This window comes from Anabrus simplex, chromosome 1 (assembly GCF_040414725.1).
Source record: "Anabrus simplex isolate iqAnaSimp1 chromosome 1, ASM4041472v1, whole genome shotgun sequence".
Classification (NCBI taxonomy): Eukaryota; Metazoa; Arthropoda; class Insecta; order Orthoptera; family Tettigoniidae; genus Anabrus; species Anabrus simplex.
This window is the reverse complement of record NC_090265.1, coordinates 579807036-579831962: the sequence shown is the minus strand read 5'-3', so window position 1 is coordinate 579831962 and position 24927 is coordinate 579807036. Positions and strand designations below refer to the sequence as shown.

The window sequence follows — 24927 nt, the reverse complement described above, 5'->3', positions numbered from 1 at the left end:
GCACCATTTGAGGTTTGGTCTGCTCTAAGGGAGTGAACGTTGACTTCTAAAGGATATTTTACAATTTGCAGCTATGTTTGTCTTATATATTCCTTTCTCGTCAATATAGGGTGGTATGTGAAAAAAATCATATTTCATTAAACATCATTTTTGAAAGAAAGTTTATTTAAAATTGCATGAGAAGAACCACCAGTCATATTGAATAAAGTATACTGCAATGGGTTATAAATGTCGGCCAACTGTATGCAATGCACATTGAACAACGTCACGGTCCAGTCCGAACGAAGCACGTATAGTAATCTACTGATTAATTGTAAGTATTAGAATTATTTGCATACATTACTACCAGGCGAGCTGGCCGTGCAGTTAGGAGCGCGCAGCTGTGAGCTCGCATCCGGGAGATACTGGGTTCGAACCCCACAATCGGCAGCCCTGAAGATGGTCTTCCGTGGTTTCCCATTTTCACACCAGGCAAATGCTGGTGCTGTACCTTAATTAAGGTCACGGCCGCTTCCTCACCATTCCTAGGCCTTTCCTGTTCCATCGTTGCCATAAGACCTACCTGTGTCGGTGCGACGTAAAGCAAATAGCATACATTACTAACACTGCAGAAGCATTAGAGTAAAGGATGTGATCGGTTCATATTTAACTTAGTTCGAAATGTCAATGTAGGTAAGATAATATTTAATGTGCCAAGATCTCTTCAGTTTGGGTCGTTAATATTCCATCAGTTTCTTGATATTTATTTTTAGTTAGGTGCAAGGGATGAGGTGCGAATTTTTGGTTATCTCATATTGAAAATATTGCATATCCAAGAAAGCTAGACTTCCATGATAGTCTTATTACGATGCTGAAAATTTGCAACCAGTGCGGTTAGTTCTAATACCATATAGGAAATATTGGTCACTGCCTAAGTCATGTTGAAACATAGACTTCATATTATCTCAGATTTTAGGAAATACTGAGTTATAGTAAGTACTTGCACAAGTGCAGTCGTTTGGTGTTGTTTCACGAACATAACGACCTTACCGCAAGTAACCTGTGTCTCAGAACGCCTGTCCAGTGATCCCCTAGGTGAGTGGGAGCAAGAGCACTAATTAGACGCAACCCGTAACTAACTTGGTTTCTAACTTACAGAGAACCTCAGTCTCGGATTACAGCTCGTAGCAAGACACCATAGCGCCGCCAAGTTTAGTTTCTCGCTCATTTTCACTATTCCAGAAATGTATTCAACAGCCTTTTGGGATAATTTTTTCGAATCTTGCTGCCTTTCTGTCTTAGTTTAGTGAACATTATTAAAATCATTTTAACAAATTCCCTACCATTAAACCTACTGACGAGAACACTTGTTATCATCAAGATTTCTGGATGATTGTTATTTCCCGAGAAATTCCTAGATGAAGAGTGAATTTACATATTATATAACTAATGACCTACCCTGGCTTCGCACGGAAGCAATTTTGCATGTATAGTGATAGGCCTTATAAGATTTCGTAGTAGACGGCATTATTTGTCCTCCTCCTGATGTATGCACGCAGCTTAAAGAGACGTATTTCCAAGGCCGTTCAGGCTCACTCCTTTCCCCTCATGCGATTTTAAAACCATTTAGTGTTCTTTCATTAAAACGACGATCAATCTTAAACCACTCATGAAAATGATACACTATCAAAGGTATTATTATTATTTTAATAAGGATTTTGATGTGAATAAACAATATATTTTGATAAGGATTTAATTATTCATATGTAAATAAGATTTCTGATTTTTTAACGTTCAATTATTTACTGAAAACTAAATAAAATCTGTTATTGCGGAGTACTTTTTATTCATAGATATCGTCACGGTCTTTCTCATAGAGCTATTCATGCTCAGCAATTCTTCAGCACATACTTCGGGTCTCTCGTCGGGGTTTAGGCAACGGAAGCCAAGAAAGAGCGTGGATGGGCGCGTTTTGTTTGACTTCCTTCACTAGCACCGCCACTGCTTGTCTCCCGTTTGATATTTCATACACCCAAGCCTTCCTCGATAAATGACCTCCACAACGCTGTGAACCACACTGAAATCCTTTCAACGGATAACGAGTTTAGCTCACACAAATACAGACATACACCTCCCGCGGACTTTATTTTATAATGTGTATAGATGTATCTGTGCCCGGTCTAGGAAACAAAAAATAACGGCCGAGAGGATTCATCTCACTGACCATGCGTCATCTCGTAAACTGTAGGCCTTCGGGCTGAGCAGCGATCGCTTGGTAGGCCAAGGTTCACCATAGCAGTAACACCACGGTGTTTGTCTTATATTTATCTGCTATCATTAGTCACGTTTACGTTAATTCATAAGTGAACCTCTAGGATACATTGTACTAACTGGACAAAGACGGAATCCTATGAGTTTCTCGTCTCATAGCTTAAAAAAGAATCTTCGTAATTTTAGCCTTGCCACCGAAATGTGGATATCTAATAAATTATGAACTACCTCACCAAATTGATCAATGAATTGACAAGATTTCGTCAAAATCCAGACAGCGCTGCATGTTCAGTTTGTGCTCTGAACCGTTGGCTGTTGCCGTGCACGTCTAGAAACCAGCTATATTTTACCATCTCGTTGATGTTCAGAGTGTAAATCTCTGATAACTCTGTTGGACAATGGCAAGGAGTCGACCTGCGGTTCACTAGATCGTGGGTTCGAACCTGGCAGAACGACATGCCGTAGGATGAAAGTCACGTCCTTGTGGTACGAATTCAATGTAAAATTGAGGATCGGGAACATGATCTTGATAAAGACAAACATAAAACTGCAAACGTGCTTTTTGCTAGCTTTGCATGAAAACACAGGAAAAATTTTCCGTAATGTGACGCTGATAATATGTAATTAACCTCAACGAACAAAGGTAAATGTAAATAAAATAGACTATTAACAGCTTCTGGCATTCGGCTTATTTAAGTATATTTGAACAATTCCAAAAACGGTCTCATCCCACTTACACATATAAATTACAGCATTCGTGTGGTGGTGGTGCTTATTGATTTAATAACAACAACTGGGCTACCATCCTCAAAGAGTATTCAGGACTAACAACGCTTACCGCATAAGCACTTCTCTTCAACATACTCGGTACGAGATTTAGAGGCCAACTGATGACAACGTGCATGTATGGTAACTGTAGCATAAAACCGATTAAATTGATGCCGTTTCTCATATTTGTCAGACGAAAATATAATAAAACCCGTGTCCTGTTGGTAGGAAGGATTTACGATCACATGAACGGCACTCATAATTCATGAAGTTAGAAGGCTGTGATTTTTATATTAATATCCACAATTCTGAAAATATTTTGAGCAACAAGTGATAAACCCACGACCCTCTATTGCATTGTCAACATAGTATGCGACTGAACTGTCATTATTGAAACATTAGAACAATTAAATGGACACTTTCATACAGATTGTAAGCCAAAGAATTATATTAAATTTAATTCTGACATATATTTTAGTGCCAGCCCCGTGGTATAGGGGTAGCTTGCCTACCTCTTACCTGGAGGTCCCGGGTTCGATTCCCGGCCAGGTCAGGGATTTTCACCTGGACTTGAGGGCTGGTTCGAGGTCCACTCAGCCTACGTGATTAGAATTGAGGAGCTATCTGACAGTGAGATAGCGGCCCCAGTCTAGAAAGCCAAGAATAACGGCCGAGAGGATTCGTCGTGCTGACCACACGACACCTCGTAATCTTCAAGCCTTCGGACTGAGCAGCGGTCGCTTGGTAGGCCAAGGCCCTTCAAGGGCTGTAGTGGCATGGGGTTTGGTTTGGTTTATATATTTTAGTATTAAATTATTTCAAACGTAAAGTAGACTGTTAATAGCTTCTGACATTCGGCATATTTCAGTAATTTTGAGTAATTCCAAAAACGATCTCATCCCATTTTCACATACAAATTACAGCGTTAAGGTGGTGGTGGTGGTGGTGGTGGTGGTGGTGGTGGTGGTGGTGGCGGTGGTGGTGGTGGCGGTGGTGGTGGTGGTGATGATGATTATTGATTTAAGAACAACAACTGGGCAACCATCCACAAACAGTATTCTGGACTATCAGTGGTTACTGCTTAAGCACTTCTCTTCAACATACTCGTTACGATATTTAGAGGCCAAGTTTTATCATTATGATATAATTACTTCTTAATAATGGTAGATAAGTTGAACAATTTTCCATGTAACTTGATACTTCCAAGACTTCTCTTAAATTACGCTACGACTACGATATGGTACTATGATCCATATACGTGCAAGAAATCAAAATATTTCGTAGGTAAATTACTAATATTAGTATTTTTCTTGAACACTGAAGTACACATTGCCTTCTTCTTCGTATTCTTCTTCTTCTTCTTCTCTTCTGCTTCCCTTGGCCGACGTCTGAACGAGGCCGAGCTCGAAGACTACGTTGCCATCCATTCCTAGATGGTTCTCTTCCAGGTTGTTCAGTCGAGCGCCACTTCTTTCAAGCCCACGAAGCTGTCTAAAATGATGCAGATTGTTCTTCATTTTCTTGGTCCAATATTTTTCTCTTTTCTCTGTATCTTCAACTGCGTTGGACGTTGCTACCAGAGTAGTACGAAAGTAATATGTTCTTCCTACTTACATGACCAAACCAAACCAAACTCTTCGCCTTCGGATTATTTCGTCTATTATTCGTTGTTCGCAGCAACATATTCTAAAGGCTCAACTTGTAGGATTCCAGCAAGATATATCAGATATTTTGGATTCAGGAGGTCAAATGGACTGTATCACGATTGACTGTGTAAGGCATTATAGGGTGGTTGATGTGAGACTACTGGCAAAAATGAGTGCAAATGGACTAAACGAAAGAGTAACTGAATAAGTGGATATATTTCTAGAAAATAGGTCTCAGAGAATTAGAGTAAACGAAGTTTTATCTGACCCTGTAATATTTTTTTTTGCTAGGGGCTTTACGTCGCACCGACACAGATATGTCTTATGGCGACGACCTGTAATAATTAAGAGGGGAATTCCTCAAGGCAGTATTATTGGACCTTTATGCTTTTATATATATAAATTATATGAGTAAAGAAGTGGAATCAGAAATAAGGCTTTTTGCGGATGATGTTATTCTGAATAGAGTAATAAATAAGTTACAAGATTGTGAGCAACTGCAAAATGACCTCGATAATGTTGTGAGATGGAAAGCAGGCAATGGTGTGATGATAAACGGGGTTAGAAGTCAGGTTGTGAGTTTCACAAATAGGAAAAGCCCTCTCAGTTTTAATTACCATGGGGTGAAAGTTCCTTTTGGAGATCACTGTAAGTCCCTAGGTGTTAATATAAGGAAAGATCTCATTGGGGTAATCACATAAGTAGGATTGTAAATAAAGGGTAACGATCTCTGCACATGGTTATGAGGGTGTTTAGGGGTTTTAGTAAGGATGTAAAGGAGAGGCCATATAAGTCTCTGGTAAGACCGCAACCAGAGTATGGTTCCAGTGTATGGGACCCTCACCAGGATTACTTGATTCAAGAACTAGAAAAAATCCAAAGAAAAGCAGCTCGATTTGTTCTGGGTGATTTCCGACAAAAGAGTAGCGTTACAAAAATGTTGCAAAGTTTGGGCTGGGAAGAACTGGGAGAAAAAAAGACGAGCTGCTCGACTAAGTGGTATGTTCCGAGCTGCCAGCGGATAAATGACGTGGAATGACATTAGTAGACGAATAAGTTTGAATGGCGTCTTTAAAATCAATCAATCAATCAATCAATACTGATCTGCATTTAGGGCAGTCACCCAGGTGGCAGATTCCCTATCTGTTGCTTTCCTAGCCTTTTCCTCAATGATTTCAAAGAAATTGGAAATTTATTGAACGTCTCCCTTGGTAAGTTATTCCAATCCCTAACTCCCCTTCCTATAAATGAATATTTGCCCCAGTTTGTCCTCTTGAATTCCAACTTTATCTTCATATTGTGATCTTTCCTACTTTCATTGTTGTAGTGATAAAGTAGTGAAAACCTATTGAAATAGCTAAATTTTTTGTATATCTGATTCCTTTAGTGCTGTTTATATAGTGGTGTTTAGTGCTTGTTGGTAGAAATTGGGAGTAGTGATATTTATTTAAATTTTAGTAGTATAATACAGGGATTCGGCCGCCTCCTCCTCCTCCGGCTCCCAGTGGCCGCCTCCTCCTCAGCCAGTGGCCTCCTCCTCCTCCTCAGCCAGTGGCCTCCCAGTGGCCGCCTCCTCCTCAGCCAGTGGCCTCCTCCTCCTCCTCAGCCAGTGGCCTCCCAGTGGCCACCTCCTCCTCCTCCTCAGCCAGTGGCCTCCCAGTGGCCTCCTCCACCTCAGCCAGAGGCCTCTTCCAGTGCTGCCAACTTAACCTAACTAGCGCGAGATAAACAAAGCCACGTGCTTTTTGACAGACAACAACGCACCGCTAACCTCAGTACTGCCATCTTGACGGGCCTAAACCTCAGTAGTGCCAACTTAACCTCACAAGCGCGAGGTAAACAAAGCCACGTGCTTTTTGACAGCCACGTGCTTTTTGACAGATTTGTAAACAAAGCCACGTGCTTTTTGACAGCTGTCATCGACAACAACGCATCGCAAACCTCAGTACTACCATCTTGACGGGCCTAAACCCCAGTAGTGCCAACTTAACCTAACTAGCATGAGGTAAACAAAGCCACGTGTTTTTTGACAGCCACGTGCTTTTTGACAGACAACAACGCATCGCTAACCTCAGTACTGCCATCTTGACGGGCCTAAACCTTAGTGGTACCAACTTAACCTCACTAGCGCGAGGTAAACAAAGCCACGTGCTTTTTGACAGCCACGTGCTTTTGACAGATTTGTAAACAAAGCCACGTGCTTTTTGACAGACAACAACGCATCGCAAACCTCAGTACTGCCATCTTGACGGGTCTAAACCTTAGTGGTACCAACTTAACCTAACTAGCATGAGGTAAACAAAGCCACGTGCTTTTTGACAGCTGTCATCCGCCATCTTTAAACCACAAAGCACTGTGCTGCCCTCTTTATCGCAGTAGCTGCAAAATTCGTCACCTGTCATCCGCAGTGCTGCCATCTTGACGGGTCTAAACCTTAGTGCTACCAACTTAACCTAACTAGCGTGAGGTAAACAAAGCCACGTGTTTTTTGACAGCTGTCATCTGCCATCTTTAATCTATAGAGATCAGTGCTGCCCTCTTTAGCTACTTACCTTTGAAATGTGGTGGCGGATAATTTGAAAAATGCTTTTTGACAGCAGCCATCTTTGTACACCGTGCTGCCCTCTTTAGCTAGATACCTGTGGTGGCAGACAATTTCACGTGACAGCAGCCATCTTTAATCAAGAGAGCACCGTGCTGCCCTCTATGTGGTGGCGGCAATTTGAAAAATTCTACATTCTCTTGTTTGGAAACAAACCCATGCGCTTTTTTTGACAGCTACCATCCGCCATCTTTAATCCAGAGAGCACCGTGCTGCCCTCTTTAGCTACTTACCTTTGAAATGTGGTGGCGGCAAATTCCACGTGCTCTTGTTTGGAAACAAAGCCATGTGCTTTCTTGACAGCTGACATCCGCCATCTTTAATCTATAGAGCACAGTGCTGCCCTCTTTATCGTAGTAGATGTAAATTCGTCACAGCTGTCATCCGCAGTGCTGCCATCTTGACGGGCCTAAACCTTAGTGCTACCAACTTAACCTCACTAGCGTGAGATAAACAAATCCACATGCTTTTTTGACAGCTGTCATCCACCATCTTTAATCTATAGAGCACAGTGCTGCCCTCTTTAGCTACTTACCTTTGAGGCGGATAATTTGAAAAATGCTTTTTGATAGCAGCCATCTTTGAGCACCATGCTGCCCTCTTTAGCTAGATACCTGTGGTGGCAGGCAATTCCGCGTGACAGCAGCCATCTTTAATCATGAGAGCACCGTGCTGCCCTCTACGTGGTGGCGGCAATTTGAAAAATTCTACATGCTCTTGTTTGGAAACAAACTCACGTGCTTTTTTCTGACAGCTGTCATCCGCCATCTTGCATCACAAACCTCTGTGCTGCGCTCTTTAGCTGGATACCTTTGAAATGTGGTGGCGGCAATTTGAAAAAAATCTATGTGCTCTTGTTTAGTAAACAAAGCCACGTGCTTTTTTTGACAGCTGTCATCCACCATCTTTAATCAATAGAGCACTGTGCTGCTATCATGCGGGTAATTTCATCACCTGTCATCCGCCATCTTTAATCTACAGAGCACCGTGCTGCTCTCTGTAGTAGCGGGCAATTTGAAAAGTTCTGTTAGCTGTCATCCGCCATCTTTAATCAAGAGAGCACCGTGCTGCCATCTATGTGGTGGCGGCAAATTCCACGTGCTCTTGTTTAGTAAACAAACTCACGCGCTTTTTTGTCAGCTGTCATCCGCCATCTTTGAGCACAGTGCTACACTCTTTAGTTGAAATATGGTGGCGGATAATTTAAAAAGAAAAATTCTACAGCAGCCATCTCTCGACGCTAATTGCACAAGATGGTGGCTATACATGACTCCTTAAAGGTGCTTATGCAAGATGGCCGCTATACATAGACTCCCTTGGGTTGCTTGCGCAAGATGGCGGTTATACATGGCTCCTTTTGAAATATGGTGGCGGATAATTTAAAAAGAAAAATTCTACATCAGCTATCTCTCGACGCTAATTGCACAAGATGGTGGCTATACATGACTCCTTAAAGGTGCTTATGCAAGATAACCGCTATACATAGACTCCCTTGGGATGCTTGCGCAAGATGGCGGTTATACATGGCTCCTTATGAGACGCCCTAGAGATGCTTGCGCAAGATGGCGGTTTCTCTTATGAGGTGGCTTAAGGGTCCTTGCACAAGATGACTAGAGACGCCCTAAGGATGCTTGCGCAAGATGGCGGACACAAGATGGCGGCTATACACAACTCCTTATGGGACGCTTTAAGGGTGCTTGCGCAAGATGGCTGCTGCTCTTAGCTTAGAGGCTAACGTGTCGTGCTAGTTCGATTCATTAAATTTGGGGTTTAAATGCAAAATGTTAAATATCTCGAAAGCAGTGTATCGTAGAGCAAAACGGACAAAATTTTTCTGACCAATGATTTAACAGCTGCTGTTATGCATGCGGTGGAGGGCAATTTGAAATTCTATGTGCTTAATCAACAGAGCACCCTGCTGCCCTCTTTAGCTGAAATGTGGTGGTGGATAATTTGAAAAATTCTTTTGACAGCTATCATCCTTAAACAATGGCGACTATACATAGGCTGTTAAGGCCTTATCATGCTCCTCCTCCTCCTCCTCCTCCTCCTTCTCTACCTCCTCCTCCGCCTCTTATGTCAAGGCATAGCTTTATATCGAACAAGTTTAAACCTGCATCGCGAAGGCAAGCGTGTGCAGCGATAACATTATTGTGCATGTTTAGACTTTCGAAACATAAGAAGAGTAGAATCAAACGCTGTACTAGATACGACATGTGATCAGAACATTGATTGATGCGTTCAGAAAACAAAATAAGTGATCAAGACTAGAATCGAACACTGTACTCAATACATCATGTGTTTAGAATATGTCATGGGATACCCTTGATCAGATTGAAACATAACAAGACTAGAATAGAACACTGTAATCGATGTTGTTAACTTCAACATGTGATCAGAACATTGATTGATGTGTTCAGAACACAAAATAAGTGATCATGACTAGAATTGAACACTGTACTCGATACAACATGTGATCAGAACATTGATCGATGTGTTCAGAACACAAAATAAGTGATCAAGACTAGAATCGAACACTGTACTCAATACAACATGTGTTTAGAACATGTTAGGGGGTACTACAACCTCATCGATCGCTATCAGCAAGAACGCTTGTACTTTGTTAAGTGTAGAAAATTAATCTTTATTGGTAAATGGTTTTATGTTCAGAACAAGGAATGGAACCTAGGGGTTACGTCTTACCTAATAAAATCCCCGAGGTGCGATGAGTTACGTTTTTCGAACTAGTGTTTGGAACACTGAACTTTTCAAGATGGCAAGAGTGAGGTTAGCAATGTTCTGTTGTTGGATTTTAAATTCCGCGCTGTAACATGCATAAGGTGGCAGCCTTGAGGTTTACCGCCGTAAAGATGGCAAGAGTGAGGTTAGCGACGTTCTGTTGTTGGATTTTAAATTCCGCGCTATAACATGCATAAGGTGGCAGCCTTGAGGTTTACCGCCGTAAAGATGGCAGCAGTGCGGTTAGCGACGCTCTATTGTACTTCAATGTGAGGTTAGGGTCCGTCAAGAAGACAGCTGTCAAAGAAGCACGTGGCTTGGTTTACTAAACAAGAGCACGTGGCTGTGACGTCACGGTCACGTAATCAATCCTTAGCTCGACGTCGTTAAGAGCAGCATTAGGATTAGCTATGTTTAAAAATCTTGGGAACAGAGCAGCAATATGAATAGCCATGTTTCAAAGCGTGTACACATCACCTATCGATTTTACATGCATCGACCCTCGTACTAATCTTCTTCCGCTAGATCGTGCTGCTATCTTAGCATAACTTATACGCATGAACTTACAGTACAAAGAATAGCCATGTTTCAAAGCATGTACACATCACCTATCGATTTTACATGCATCGACTCTCGTACTAAACTTCTTCCGCTAGATCGTGCTGCTATCTTAGCATAACCTATACGCATGACCTTAAAGTACAAAGAATAGCCATGTTTCAAAGCGTGTACACATTACCTATCGATTTTACATGCATCGACTCTCGTACTAAACTTCTTCCGCTAGATTGTGCTGCTATCTTAGCATAATTTTATACACATGAACTTACAGTGCAAAGAATAGCCATGTTTCAAAGCGTGTACACATTACCTATCGATTTCACATGCATCAAATATCGCACTAAACTTCATCCACTAGATTCTGCTGCTATCTTAGCATAACTTATACGCATGAACTTAAAGTACAAAGAATAGCCACGTTTCAAAGCGTGTACACATTACTTATCGATTTTGCATGCATCGAATCTCATACTAAACTTCTTCCGCTAGATTGTGCTGCTATCTTAGCATAACCTATACCTATAAATTTAAAGTACAAAGAATAGCCATGTTTCAAAGCGTGTACACATCACCTATCGATTTCGCATTCATCGACTCTCGTACTAAACTTCTTACGTTAGACTGTGCTGCTATCTTAGCCTAACCTATACGCATGAACTTAAAGTACGAAGAATAACCATGTTATAAAGCGTGTACACGTCACCTATCGATTTTGCATGCATCAAATATCGTACTAAACTTCTTGCGCTAGATTGTGCTGCTATCTTAGTATAACTTATACACATGAACTTAAAGTACAAAGAATAGCCATGTTTCAAAGCGTGTACATATTACTTATCGATTTTGCAAGCATCGACTCTCGTACTAAACTTCTTCCTCTAGATTGTGCTGCTACCTTAGCATAACCTATGTGCATGAACTTAAAGTACAAAGAATAACCATGTTTCAAAGCGTGTACACATCACCCTGAACTTCTTCCGCTAGATTGTACTCCTATCTTAGCATAACCTATACGCGCGAACTTAAAGCATAACAAATAACGATGTTTAACAGCGTGTACACATCACCTATTGATTTTGCATGCATCGACTATTTTTTTACCGCCAGAGTGTACAACGATCGCATATGTGTATTGCTAACGTATGTGTATAAAGTTAAAGCACAAAGAATAGCTATGCTCCAAAGCGTGTACACATCACCTATCGATTTTGCATGCATCGACTATCGTACTAAACTTCTACCGCTAGAGTGTACAACGTTCACAATTGTGTGCTGCTACATATGTGCGTGAACTTAAAGCACAAAGAATAGCGTGTACACAACACCAGTCAATTTTGCACGCATTAACTCTTGTACTAAACTTCTTCCACAACAGCGTGCGATCATCGCTTGTGTGTGCTGCAATCTTAACATAACCTATGTGCATGAAGTTAAAGCATAAAGAATACCCAAGTTCAAAGCGTGTACACATCACCTATCGATTTTGCATGCATCGTCTTTCTTACAAAACTTTTTCCACTAGAGCGTGCAACAACCTTATACGTATGATGCTAACTTAGTATAACTTATACGCATGAACTTAAAGCATAAAGAATACTGATGTATAAAAATCTTGTGAACATAGCAGCAGCAGCAGTAAGAATAGCAATGTTTTAAAAGCATGTACGCATTGAATATCGATTATACACGTATCAACTTCTTCCTCTAGATTGTGCTGCTACCTTAGCATAACCTATGTGCATGAACTTAAAGTACAAAGAATAACCATGTTTCAAAGCGTGTACACATCACCCTGAACTTCTTCCGCTAGATTGTACTCCTATCTTAGCATAACCTATAAGCGCGAACTTAAAGCATAACAAATAACGATGTTTAACAGCGTGTACACATCACCTATTGATTTTGCATGCATCGACTATTTTTTTATCGCCAGAGTGTACAACGATCGCATATGTGTATTGCTAACGTATGTGTATAAAGTTAAAGCATAAAGAATAGCTATGCTCCAAAGCATGTACACATCACCTATCGATTTTGCATGCATCGACTATCGTACTAAACTTCTACCGCTAGAGTGTACAACGTTCGCAATTGTGTGCTGCTACCTATGTGCGTGAACTTAAAGCACAAAGAATAGCGTGTACACAACACCAGTCAATTTTGCACGCATTAACTCTTGTACTAAACTTCTTCCACAACAGCGTGCGATCATCGCTTGTGTGTGCTGCAATCTTAACATAACCTATGTGCATGAAGTTAAAGCATAAAGAATACCCAAGTTCAAAGCGTGTACACATCACCTATCGATTTTGCGTGCATCTACTTTCGTATTAAACTTCTTCAACTAGAGTGTGCGACAACCTTATAAGTATGCTGCTAACTTAGTATAACTTATACACATGAACGTAAAGCATAAAGAATAAAGATGTATAAAAATATTGTGAACATAGCAGCAGCAGGAAGAATAGCAATATTTTAAAACCGTGTACGCATTGCCTATCGATTGTACATGCTTCAACTAGAGTACAAAACTTCTCCCGCTAGAGTGTGCTGCTATCTTAGCATAACCTATGTGCACGGATTTAAAGCACGGTGAATAGTTAAGTTTCAAAGTGTGTACACAACACCTATCGATTTTGCATGCATCAACTCTCGTACTAAACACATCCCGCTAGAATGTACAACGTTCGCATGTGTTCGCTCTGCTACTTTAGCATGACCTATGCGAACGAACTTAAAGCATAAAGAATAGCGATCTTTGAAAATCTTGCGAACATGGCAGCGGTAAGAATAGCAAGGTTTAAAAGCGTGTACATATCATCTTTTGATAATGCATGCATCTTCTACTAGAGCACGTGACCATCGCTTGTAAGTGTGCTGCTATCTTAACATAACCAATGTGCACGAACTTAAAGCATAAAAAAAGTTATGAGTAAAAATTTTGTGAACATAGCAGAGTGTTTACTACGTAGGTGTAGACATTGAACTTTGCATGCTGAAGCAGCATACTACGTGACCGTGACGTCACGACCACGTACTCTTGTTTAGTAAACCAAGCCACGTGCTTCTTTGACAGCTGTCTTCTTGACGGACCCTAACCTCACATTGAAGTACAATAGAGCGTCGCTAACCGCACTGCTGCCATCTTTACGGCGGTAAACCTCAAGGCTGCCACCTTATGCATGTTATAGCGCGGAATTTAAAATCCAACAACAGAACGTCGCTAACCTCACTCTTGCCATCTTTACGGCGGTAAACCTCAAGGCTGCCACCTTATGCATGTTACAGCGCGGAATTTAAAATCCAACAACAGAACATTGCTAACCTCACGCTTGCCATCTTGAAAAGTTCAGTGTTCCAAACACTAGTTCGAAAAACGTAACTCATCGCACCTCGGGGATTTTATTAGGTAAGACGTAACCCCTAGGTTCCATTCCTTGTTCTGAACATAAAACCATTTACCAATAAAGATTAATTTTCTACACTTAACAAAGTACAAGCGTTCTTGCTGATAGCGATCGATGAGGTTGTAGTACCCCCTAACATGTTCTAAACACATGTTGTATTGAGTACAGTGTTCGATTCTAGTCTTGATCACTTATTTTGTGTTCTGAACACATCGATCAATGTTCTGATCACATGTTGTATCGAGTACAGTGTTCAATTCTAGTCATGATCACTTATTTTGTGTTCTGAACACATCAATCAATGTTCTGATCACATGTTGAAGTTAACAACATCGATTACAGTGTTCTATTCTAGTCTTGTTATGTTTCAATCTGATCAAGGGTATCCCATGACATATTCTAAACACATGATGTATTGAGTACAGTGTTCGATTCTAGTCTTGATCACTTATTTTGTTTTCTGAACGCATCAATCAATGTTCTGATCACATGTCGTATCTAGTACAGCGTTTGATTCTACTCTTCTTATGTTTCGAAAGTCTAAACATGCACAATAATGTTATCGCTGCACACGCTTGCCTTCGCGATGCAGGTTTAAACTTGTTCGATATAAAGCTATGCCTTGACATAAGAGGCGGAGGAGGAGGTAGAGAAGGAGGAGGAGGAGGAGGAGGAGGAGCATGATAAGGCCTTAACAGCCTATGTATAGTCGCCATTGTTTAAGGATGATAGCTGTCAAAAGAATTTTTCAAATTATCCACCACCACATTTCAGCTAAAGAGGGCAGCAGGGTGCTCTGTTGATTAAGCACATAGAATTTCAAATTGCCCTCCACCGCATGCATAACAGCAGCTGTTAAATCATTGGTCAGAAAAATTTTGTCCGTTTTGCTCTACGATACACTGCTTTCGAGATATTTAACATTTTGCATTTAAACCCCAAATTTAATGAATCGAACTAGCACGACACGTTAGCCTCTAAGCTAAGAGCAGCAGCCATCTTGCGCAAGCACCCTTAAAGCGTCTCATAAGGAGTTGTGTATAGCCGCCATCTTGTGTCCGCCATCTTGCGCAAGCATCCTTAGGGCGTCTCTAGTCATCTTGTGCAAGGACCCTTAAGCCACCTCATAAGAGCAACCGCCATCTTGCGCAAGCATCTCTAGGGCGTCTCATAAGGAGCCATGTATAACCGCCATCTTGCGCAAGCATCCCAAGGGAGTCTATGTATAGCGGTTATCTTGCATAAGCACCTTTAAGGAGTCATGTATAGCCACCATCTTGTGCAATTAGCGTCGAGAGATAGCTGATGTAGAATTTTTCTTTTTAAATTATCCGCCACCATATTTCAAAAGGAGCCATGTATAACCGCCATCTTGCGCAAGCAACCCAAGGGAGTCTATGTATAGCGGCCATCTTGCATAAGCACCTTTAAGGAGTCATGTATAGCCACCATCTTGTGCAATTAGCGTCGAGAGATGGCTGCTGTAGAATTTTTCTTTTTAAATTATCCACCACCATATTTCAACTAAAGAGTGTAGCACTGTGCTCAAAGATGGCGGATGACAGCTGACAAAAAAGCGCGTGAGTTTGTTTACTAAACAAGAGCACGTGGAATTTGCCGCCACCACATAGATGGCAGCACGGTGCTCTCTTGATTAAAGATGGCGGATGACAGCTAACAGAACTTTTCAAATTGCCCGCTACTACAGAGAGCAGCACGGTGCTCTGTAGATTAAAGATGGCGGATGACAGGTGATGAAATTACCCGCATGATAGCAGCACAGTGCTCTATTGATTAAAGATGGTGGATGACAGCTGTCAAAAAAAGCACGTGGCTTTGTTTACTAAACAAGAGCACATAGATTTTTTTCAAATTGCCGCCACCACATTTCAAAGGTATCTAGCTAAAGAGCGCAGCACAGAGGTTTGTGATGCAAGATGGCGGATGACAGCTGTCAGAAAAAAGCACGTGAGTTTGTTTCCAAACAAGAGCATGTAGAATTTTTCAAATTGCCGCCACCACGTAGAGGGCAGCACGGTGCTCTCATGATTAAAGATGGCTGCTGTCACGCGGAATTGCCTGCCACCACAGGTATCTAGCTAAAGAGGGCAGCATGGTGCTCAAAGATGGCTGCTATCAAAAAGCATTTTTCAAATTATCCGCCTCAAAGGTAAGTAGCTAAAGAGGGCAGCACTGTGCTCTATAGATTAAAGATGGTGGATGACAGCTGTCAAAAAAGCATGTGGATTTGTTTATCTCACGCTAGTGAGGTTAAGTTGGTAGCACTAAGGTTTAGGCCCGTCAAGATGGCAGCACTGCGGATGACAGCTGTGACGAATTTACATCTACTACGATAAAGAGGGCAGCACTGTGCTCTATAGATTAAAGATGGCGGATGTCAGCTGTCAAGAAAGCACATGGCTTTGTTTCCAAACAAGAGCACGTGGAATTTGCCGCCACCACATTTCAAAGGTAAGTAGCTAAAGAGGGCAGCACGGTGCTCTCTGGATTAAAGATGGCGGATGGCAGCTGTCAAAAAAAGCGCATGGGTTTGTTTCCAATCAAGAGAATGTAGAATTTTTCAAATTGCCGCCACCACATAGAGGGCAGCACGGTGCTCTCTTGATTAAAGATGGCTGCTGTCACGTAAAATTGTCTGCCACCACAGGTATCTAGCTAAAGAGGGCAGCACGGTGTACAAAGATGGCTGCTGTCAAAAAGCATTTTTCAAATTATCCGCCACCACATTTCAAAGGTAAGTAGCTAAAGAGGGCAGCACTGATCTCTATAGATTAAAGATGGCGGATGACAGCTGTCAAAAAACACGTGGCTTTGTTTACCTCACGCTAGTTAGGTTAAGTTGGTAGCACTAAGGTTTAGACCCGTCAAGATGGCAGCACTGCGGATGACAGGTGACGAAAGAGGGCAGCACAGTGCTTTGTGGTTTAAAGATGGCGGATGACAGCTGTCAAAAAGCACGTGGCTTTGTTTACCTCTCGCTAGTTAGGTTAAGTTGGTACCACTAAGGTTTATTCCCGTCAAGATGGCAGTACTGAGGTTTGCGATGCGGTGTTGTCTGTCAAAAAGCATGTGGCTTTGTTTACAAATCTGTCAAAAGCACGTGGCTGTCAAAAAACACGTGGCTTTGTTTACCTCATGCTAGTTAGGTTAAGTTGGCACTACTGGGGTTTAGGCCCGTCAAGATGGTAGTACTGAGGTTTGCGATGCGTTGTTGTCGATGACAGCTGTCAAAAAGCACGTGGCTTTGTTTACAAATCTGTCAAAAAGCACGTGGCTGTCAAAAAACACGTGGCTTTGTTTACCTCATGCTAGTTAGGTTAAGTTAGCACTACTGGGGTTTAGGCCCGTCAAGATGGTAGTACTGAGGTTTGCGATGCGTTGTTGTCTGTCAAAAAGCACGTGGCTTTGTTTATCTCGCGCTAGTTAGGTTAAGTTGGCAGCACTGGAAGAGGCCTCTGGCTGAGGTGGAGGAGGCCACTGGGAGGCCACTGGCTGAGGAGGAGGAGGAGGTGGCCACTGGGAGGCCACTGGCTGAGGAGGAGGAGGAGGTGGCCACTGGGAGGCCACTGGCTGAGGAGGAGGAGGAGGCCACTGGCTGAGGAGGAGGCCTCTTCCGAGAGCCGTAGGAGGAGGAGGCGGCCGAATCCCTGTATTATACTACTAATTTTGTAACAAGTAATTCAGTTGGTCTTCAGTAAATTACGTTTTCTAGGTTAAGTAGGCTAGCTAGGTGTACCTTGTTTCGAATTTAGGTTTAGGAAATACTTTAGGTAATAATATTAACTTTAAAAATATTTGTAAATATCTGTAGGTTCGTTGGTTATACTTACAACAGATTATCATAAGGAATAGTACCGTAACTTCTGCAGCAACTTCTCCGGTATTTCGTATAGATATCCGTTCAAACTATCGCGAAGGTAACAATTTACTACATTAAAAAAACACGATACGCCTGTAAACTTCCATTTAAAAAGAAGTTAAAGAGAATACACGGTATACTCAACAGTCGTTGTATTGTTATTGATTATTGTTGCTCCTCATATTGAAATATTGCATTGTTGGCTACAGTCGTGAACAAAGGGTGTAGTGTAGCCAAGTAAATATAAATAAAAATCAGCTACTATAGCAACTCTCCATTCATCTGGTATAGCTCCTCCGACCAAACAATAATCAAATAAGTACTTCAGATATGGAACTATATCCCAGATATGGGAAAGATCACAATATAAAGGTAATTTTGGAATTCAAGAGGACAAATTGGGGCAAATATTTATTTATATGAAGGGGAGTTAGGGATTAGAATAACTTACCAAGGGAGATGTTCAATAAATTTCCAATCTCATTGAAATCATTTAAGAAAAGGCTAGAAAAACAACAGGTAGGGAATCTGCCAATTGGGCGACTGCCCTAAATGCAGATCAGCACTGATTGATCATTACAGATGTGGTTAAGTACACTGATCCGTAATACTCGACCCAAGCATCGCATTTAGAATACCAAGTTTAATCAGGTTGGTTTGCAGCAGCGTTCACGTCCATACAACACAGCTGGCAGGACAAGAGCTCGATACATGCGCAGCTTTGTTCTAAGTGGCACATGCATGTCCTCAGATAGGCGCCAAAATAGTCATCTGAAGGTGGCAGTGGCAAGGTCAACTCAACTGTGTAATTCTGCCGTCAACGCAGCATTATTTTCCGGAACCAGTGAGCCAATATATTTAAACTCAGGTACTTCATCAATATTAGGACTGCATTGTCGTAGCTGGTAGACTGTGAGCCATCGCTGGTGAAAACGTTTCTTTTCTCAGCATTACTGCTGAAGCCTTATGACTGGAGAGGGATTGCTTACAGTGTTATGCAGGATGTCGGTGGTCTCAGCCTTATGATTTCATTTCTCTTACTACTGTCTTGAACATACCGAACGATTTTTTTTTAAAGTTGCTTTACGTCGCACCGACACAGATAGGTTTTATGACGACGATGAAACAGGAAAAGACTAGGAGTAGAAAGGAGGTGACCATGGCATAAATTAAGGTGCATCCCCAGCATTTGCCTGGTGTGAAAATGGGAAATCACGGAAAACAGTCTTCAGGGCTGCCCCGCCGGTGGGGTTCGAACCCACTATCTCCTGAATACTGGATACTGGCCGCACTTAAACTAGTGCAGCTATCGAGCTCGGTGCGAATTACGTGCGTAGCTGTGAGCTTGCATTTGGACTACCATCGGCAGCCCTGAAGAGATTATCCATGGTTTCCAATGTTCACACCAGGTGAATGCTTGGGCTGTACCTTAAAGTACTTAAAATCCGGAACGTGTTCAATTAAGACCGTGACTGCTACCTTCCCCGTCCTAGCCCTTTCCTATCCTATCTGCGCCGAAAACATGTCTAGGTTAGTGCGACGTACAAAACACGAGCAAGAAACGAAAAGTCTTAAACGCAATTAACTTACTGCCATAAGACAGTAGGGAAGATAATTTAATTCCGTACTACTGAAATATTTAAATTCTTGTTCACTATCACTCAAAACACACAATGTGCCTACAAATTTGCGAACAAAGTTAATGTGATTCTGTTCGACATCTATTCTAATAATTGTTCACGATCTTCTAACACCGAGCTATCGGAATTTTAGTCTGGAAGGAGTTCGTTGCCAACGGCCATACCATGTTGAATTCACCGGTTCTCGGCCGATCACCGCAGTTAAGCAACATTGGGCGTGGTCAGTACTTGGATGGATGACCGCTTGGGAACACCACCTTTTATCCGCCTCTGTGGTGTAGTGGTTAGTGTGATTAGCTGCCACAGGGCCGGGTTCGATTCCCGGCTCTGAAACGAAATTTGAAAAGTGGTACGAGGGCTGGAACGGGATCCACTCATCCTCGGGAGGTCAACTGAGTAGAGGTGGGTTCGATTCCCACCTCAGCCATCCTGGAAGTGGTTTCCGGGATGGTACCTAACTTAAGACCACGGCCGCTTCCTTCCCTCTTCCTTGTCTATCACTACCAATCTTCCCATCCCCCCGCAAGGCCCCTGTTCAGCATAGCAGGTGAGGCCGCCTGAGCAAGGTACCGGTCATCCTCCCCGGTTGTATCCGCCGACTAAGAGTCTGAAGCTCCAGACACTGCCCTTGAGGCGGTAGAGGAGGGATCCATCGCTGAGTCCGAGCGAAAAACCGACCCTGGAGGGTAAACAGATTAAGAAGAAGAAGTTCGTTGCCGGGATCCGACATAGTTGTTGCATTTAAACACCATTCAGTACCTGTGACCTCATTCTGAATCACCCCCCCCCCCCTTTAAGTCAGAATGTCTGTGAGCCCAGCGAAGTTAGAGGGATAGCTTAATAAACTACTTTCTTTGAAAGAAAACTTTTACATCATCTACCAAACAAATGGCTGTGCGGTTTGAGTTGCTTAGCTACCAACTTGCATTCGGGAGATAGTGGGTTCAAACTCCACCGTCAGCAGCCCTGAAGATGGTCTCAGGCAAATGCTGGGGCTGTGCCTTAAATGAGGCTATGGTCGCTTCCTTCCCACTCCTCTCCCTTTCCTATCCCATCGTCACCATAAAACCTATCTGAGGCGGTGCGTATTGCAAATTGTAAACTTGTTTTATATAATCTTACTATAATCGAACGTATTGCAGCTGCTGCTTGTGCCATCACGCGACAAACTCTCCACGACACCCAAACCTATTATAATCTCTCCATGTCTATATCTATCTATATCTATACTAATTTATTATTATTATTATTATTATTATTATTATTATTATTATTATTATTAATCGATACGGCCACCTGTAGGCCACGTTGACGCAATCTTCCTTCTGTCACGCAGACTGATACCCTTCTCTTTACACTCTCGCCAAAGATTCTTGAGTCTTTGACTTCTTCTTGCTCGTTCTTCCACCGAGATGTTCCGTGGCTTCGCATGTTGCTCTTCAGACGCATCCCTCAATCCCGCAACCTTCTTCCTAAATGATGTCCTTTCTTTTATATCCTCCTCCTTGATACCTATTTCTGCCAAGTCATTGTGCACGTGTGTAAGCCATCCCGGTTGTTTTTTCCACCTTTCCTGCAGAAGAAGTATCCTGTTGGCCAACCTCTCAGGGTTCATTCTTTTGATATGTCCATAAAAGGTCAGTCTCCTTTTTCTCATCACAGTCGTGATTCTTTCTACTGTCTATTAATATTATAAAGATGAAAAATTTGTTTGTTTGTAACGAATAGACTCAAAAACTACTGAACCGATTTTAAAAATTTCTTCAGTTATCGAAAGCTATATTGCCTGCGACTAACATGGGCTGTATTTTATTTTCAAAACAATTCGGGGTGGGGAACACGAGGTGGGGGGAGATATAAAAATAATAGGCTAATATAGGCAAAATATCGAATTTGTCGTATTAGGACCAGACAAAGCTCAATTTAATCCTCTTGACGCAAAGAACAAAACTCGGTAAGCCCTATGGGCCCGAAAACCATGTTTTAATACCCTAAAACCAACCGTTACGGAGATATTGGCACCACACTACTACCCCTGCTCTAGAAATCGGATAAAAGAAATGAACTGCCGTAACCATGGCAACGTCAGCTCCAGGATTCTAGAGCAGCGAGATTATGCACGTACGTTTGGGCATAGCTTCCAACCAAAATTGGTACACATAAGACGTACTATCTAGAAAAAGTATACCGTTGTGTAAAGGCTTGGTTTCTCAGAACCGACGCATGCGAGGTGCGAGGTGCGAGGTGCGAGGTGCGAGGCCCGCCTCGCACAAATCCAGACTACACGAGCTTATGCAAGTGGTTTCTCAAGCTGCGCGGTGCGCAGTGTGCGCAACCTCGCAGTGAGACCTCGCAGCGTCACCGCGCACTGATTCGTCCGGCCAGATTTGTGCGAGGCGACAGCAGTGCGAGGCGACATTGTTTCTGTTCTTGTTTTTACTGTTTTAAGCAACACGATGAGCTCTACGGACGAAGTGGACGAGGAACTGATTAAAGAAGTTCGAATACACCCAGTGTTGTATAACTTACAACACAAGAGCTACAAAAACAACATTGTGAAAGACAACTTATGGAAAATGATATCACTGAAGTTGGATAGAACAGCTAATAAATGTTGCTAGTTTTATGTATTATACGATGGTCTTGAGAAGGAGAGAGTTCGTAAAAATAGAAACTCCAAAAACGGAGGTACCAGACGATTAATGTTAATTTACTGTCATTTTGAGCCTCCGTTCTTGGGATTCTTTGTTTTTTCATTGATGTGGTATCTGCCTCTGTGGATCGGTGGTAGGGTGTCTATTATTCTATTATTATTATTATTATTATTATTATTATTATTATTATTATTATTATTATTATTATTATTATTATTATTATTGATGTTACTTATAACAAATATAATGAGTTCAGTTTCAAATGATTAAATAATTAACAGATTTAGAAATGATATATCAACCAATAAATCCATTACTTTAATATCAAATATGCTGATATATATATATATATATATATAATTTTAAAACATTTGAGTTCAGTATTGTTCATTTAATAAAATCACGTGTTTTATTTTAATAACGATGTTCATTCCGTTATTATGCCAAATGGGTCACAGAAAAAGTAAACTATAGGTAAACAAATACATGTTTGTCCGTTAAAAAAACACTTTCACTCCACCCTGTTAGCATATTCTCTTTGTCATACCGATTCTCTCTCCCTGCTACAAAAATATTTCTTGAAGCTGTCTCTTATCATGAAAGCATCATGTATAGAATTACCTCCGTTGTCAGCTGCCAGAGGAATCATGTTTTCTTCTGTTAATTCCAAATAGCCAATAAAGTGTTAATTTGGGCAAGGAATTCGCTCATTCCGGAGAAGGTTGTGGACGATACAGGCTGACATCACAAGATCATCAACAGTTTCCATTGATACTGCTATAGGGGTGAAGAAAACCCTCCAGTACTGACACATAATCCGCTTCCTCTTACAACAGTAGCGCACAGGCTGCGAGACATGTGCTCGGCAACTGATCCGCTTCGTAGCCTGGGAAACCACGAGCCTCGCAGCGTCATTGGGATGAAAGGTCGCAACGTCGGCCTCGCACCTCGCACCTCGCACCTCGCATGCGTCAGTTCTGAGAAACCAAGCCTTAAGGCACTCATAGGACTCCTTTGGGCGGGGAGGGGAAGGGGGTGGAGTATAAAAATCTTACTACTGTATATATAAAAATGGATGTATATGTGTGTGTGTGTGTGTGTGTGTGTGTGTGTGTGTGTGTGTGTGTGTGTGTGTGTGTGTGTGTGTAAGTGACACAAAAGTCATCTCCTGCTAAACCACTGGAGCAATTTCAACCAAACTTGGTACACGTATTACTTACTATCGGGAAACGGGCACTGTGGGGGTAAGCCATCCCTAGCGCCCTTAAGGGAGGGGGTTAGGGGGTTAGTTATAAAAATAATCGAGAATAGTGTCGAATTCATAGTTTTCGGGGTCCCTGAAATGAATAGTGACACTCCGAATTTTTTTAAATTTCATGTTCAGCCCCCTTTTGGGTTTGGGTGAGGAGGGGAATGAGATATAAAAATAATCGAAAACAGTGTCGAATCTAGAGTTTTAGGGATCACTGAGATGAATGGAGACAATCCAGATTTTCTATCTCTTATGGGTGGGGCGAGAGGGGGACAGTCTCATCGACAGTTGAAATCCTGTACATCGTATATATAGTGCGACGGCTAAATACATATAGTTATCACTTATTAATTTTTGAGAGGATCAAATACTTCCCAGTAGATTCGAGCTTCCATAAGAACAAAGTTTTGCTCGAAATTTAAATAATCTAAAACTTGAAATCAAACGCATCTAAATAATTCTAAAACTACATAGTAGATCGTAACATATCAATCCGCAAGTCAAAAAGGAATTCTATAAAAATTCACTTCACACATAACTAATTGGTAATGCAAATCTTAAAAGGTAAATATTCAGAAACTATCCGGGCAACGCCGGGTACTACAGCTAGTAATTAATATATTTTACATTCCCTAATAATAATGTTATTGGTGTTACGTCTCACAAGAATAAATATGCTTATAAACACAAACAGTTCTTGCTGTTGGAGAGAAATTCTGCCCGTTAACTTTTTAGTACTGGGTGATTATAAGCATCTCTTATACAAGGGATGGCGTGTTTATCGCATTTCTCTACCGAAATAGAAATAAATAGCCTATTATACAATTCTACAATTCCCCTCACATATAGTCCAGTACATCAATCACAATTATACTGAAATAAGGAAAATTTTCACTCACTAATTCAATAATTGCTAAATTGTATACCGAGCTCGATAGCTGCAGTCGTTTAAGTGCGGCCAGGATCCAGTATTCGAGATTTAGTAGGATCGAACACCGCTGTCGGCATCCCTGAAGATGGTTTTCCGTGGTTTCCAATTTTCACACCAGGCAAATGCTGGGGTTGCGCCTTAATTAAGGCCACGGCCGCTTCCTTCCCAGTCCTAGACCTTTCCTGTCTCATCGTCGCCACAAGACATATCTGTGTCAATGCGACGTAAAGCCAATAGCTAAATTGTATACTGCACTGTGCGCAATCAAAATAATATACTTTTTCCTGGAAAAGGAAAATATGGGAGCCAGATAACAGCATCAGAAATGAAATATCACGGAAAGACTCAGAATGAAACAAGAAGATGTACGGTCAGGAATGAGAGAGTAGAAGATATAGGAGCAGGGACACTCTGACTATACATAAGTAAGCAAACTTAGACACGTATGGATGGTGAGAAAGAAGGAAAACAAATTCATGGAGGAAGGTCGGAAGGGAAGAAAAATAGGCGTAAACCGAGAATTACATATTTGGAAAATGTCCAAGAGATTAGAAGGAAACTGGGTAGAGGAATAAAAGAGGGGTCGTGGGAAGTGGG

At 41.7% G+C, this 24927-nt stretch overlaps 1 pseudogene; it reads left to right on the top strand.

Moving 5' to 3' along the window:
- The first annotated feature begins 19643 nt into the window (after nt 1–19643).
- Nucleotides 19644–19762, top strand: LOC137497205 (5S ribosomal RNA; annotated as a pseudogene).
- Nucleotides 19763–24927: the final 5165 nt, after the last annotated feature.